Source organism: Gossypium hirsutum, chromosome A11 (genome assembly GCF_007990345.1).
Source record: "Gossypium hirsutum isolate 1008001.06 chromosome A11, Gossypium_hirsutum_v2.1, whole genome shotgun sequence".
In the NCBI taxonomy this organism is placed as follows: Eukaryota; Viridiplantae; Streptophyta; class Magnoliopsida; order Malvales; family Malvaceae; genus Gossypium; species Gossypium hirsutum.
This window is the reverse complement of record NC_053434.1, coordinates 31277664-31280152: the sequence shown is the minus strand read 5'-3', so window position 1 is coordinate 31280152 and position 2489 is coordinate 31277664. Positions and strand designations below refer to the sequence as shown.

At 33.7% G+C, this 2489-nt stretch overlaps 1 non-coding gene across 1 annotated transcript; it reads right to left on the bottom strand.

The window, feature by feature from the left end:
* Nucleotides 1-1536: 1536 nt before the first annotated feature.
* LOC121210180 (small nucleolar RNA R71) lies at nucleotides 1537-1644 on the bottom strand. The gene has a single exon (XR_005905308.1). It is a non-coding gene; the product is annotated as a small nucleolar RNA R71 (small nucleolar RNA).
* Nucleotides 1645-2489: the final 845 nt, after the last annotated feature.

The window sequence follows — 2489 nt, the reverse complement described above, 5'->3', positions numbered from 1 at the left end:
AAATATTATTAAAATATTTTTTGACCCGGATTTGTGGTTCTAAAACCACTATTCTGACTAAGGTCTAAACCGAACTGTTACATGAATGTCCAACCTATAAGCTAAATCTCATTGGGTTGGAATTATTTGAGTGAATTTTTATTATCTTTAATGCTGTGATATGATTTTGAGTAGCTTACTGTGTCATCTGATTTGTGGATATTTTAAATGCATGCATGCAAGCTCTAGACATAGATGATTGTATGATATGTTAGTAGATCTAATTTAATTCTGAAAAGGTTAATTATGTTGGATTGTTATCGGTTGATATAGACAAGTATTTAGAAGAATATTTGCAGCACTCTAGACATAGAAGTTGCGATCGGTACAGGAAAAGGAAGAACAGTGTTGTTATCATTCTTGAGTTCTGTAGACAAACAAAGAAACTCAGAATGGTAGCTTAAAGTCTACCTTTCGAAAGAAACAAATTGTAGTAGTGAATCCCTGAGCTGTAAAAGATCAAGATTTTTCCATGGCATTATCTTGGTATAAGAATAAAGCCTAAGTAATTCCAACCTTTTTCATTTAACAGTACAAATCCTCTTTATGTATTTTTTGAGAATCGCCACAGCATTTCAATTGCCTTAGCATTTTTTCATTCATAATTGATTTTATTAATCCATTCGTTACTTCTCTTTATCAATTTTTCATTTGTTTATTTTGCACAATTTAATTACTAAATTTCATAAGTAATAGCATAACCAATTATTTAAAATCAATTTCGATCCCTGTGGAGACGATACTTACTCATCACTTTATTACTTGATTCGACGTGTTCACTTGTACATTCATAATATAAATTCACACGTGACAAGTTTGTCACTGTTGCTGGGGATTAACAATATTGGTGAAAAGTTTGGTGTGTTATTACGTCTTTAATTTTGTCAAGTTTAGCTTAATTAGTTGTTTTGATTTCTTTTCTTTTTTTTTTTAGGATTTTTGTTGGTGCATGAGTAGAGATATTTATGCAATTGAAAAGTATTATTTTGATCCAGAAATTGAGAGAACCTAGGGAAGAAGGAGAAAAGAATTGTGAGAAATGGAAAGAATTAGAAATGATCAGGTTAGAGAAGAGCCATTACATCATGATGGAAGGGATGCTGACATTCCTCAAATAATAGATGACAGAGAAACACCCATCAGAGAACATGTAGTGTTAATCTTGGATGATCTGAATCAAGAATAGTCAGTCTGCATATTGAAGCTCAACATTTTGTGTTAAAGCCAATGATATTTCAAATGTTACAAACTGTAGGGTAGTTTAGTAGATTGCCTACTGAGGATCCATAGTTTCATTGAAGACTCTTGTTGGAAGTTTACAATTCATTCAAGCAGTAGGGTGTTCCTGAAGATGCCCTGAGATTGAAGTTATTCCCTTATTCATTGCAGGATTATGCTAGAGCATGGTTAAATGCATTGCCGTCAAGCACAGTGGCATCTTGGAATGAACTTTGTCAAAGGTTTCTATTAAGATACAATCCTCCAAACATGAATGCCAAATTGAGGAATGAACATTACGTCCTTTATGAAATCTAAGGATGAAACATTATATGAAACATGGGAGTGATTCAAAGAGTTAATTAGAAAATTCCCAATGCATGGTTTTCAACATTGAAAGCAAATGGAAGTGTTTAACAGTGGATCAAATGTGCATACAAGGATGGTGGTTGATACATGTGCCAATGGGAATTTGCTTGATAAATCATATAATAAGGTATATGAAATTCAAGAGAGGATAGCTAACAATGATTATCAATATCACACTACAAGAGTAGGGACTGGCAGAAGAGTTGCTGGAGGAAAAGAACTTGATGTAATTACTTCCCTAACAGCTCAAGTATCATCTTTAACGCTAGAAAGACCAATTACAGTGCAAGAAATAAAAGCAGCTGAGTTAGCATGTGTTTATTGCAGAGAAGATCATGTTTCTGATGAATGTCCATTGAATCTAGTTTCAATTTATTATATGGGAAACTTTAATTGCAACAACAACCCACATTCCAACACATATAATCTAGGGTGGAAGCAACTACCCATTTCAGTTTGAGTAAGTAAGGGGTGTGAATTTCCAGCAATGCTGTTTGAAAAAATGTTGCAAGTAGACCACTTGGATACAATCAACCCATACTGCAGCTAAATGCTCAGCAAAATTTAGCTTCGAGTTCTTCATATATGGAATATCTATTAAAGGAATACATGGCCAATAATGATGCTATCATTCAAAGTTAAGCTGTATCTTTAAGAGCTTTAAAGAATCAAGTGGGACAAATTGCCAAAGCATTAAGCCCAAGGTTGCAAGGAGCACTGCCGAGTGATACAAAAAATTCATGATCTCAAAGGAAGGAATAGTGCAAAACCATTGCACTTAGAAGTGGAATGCAGTTACCAGGAGTTGTTAATGACACCATTACTGAAGAAAGTAGTTTAGATTTCACAAATACGAAGAACTC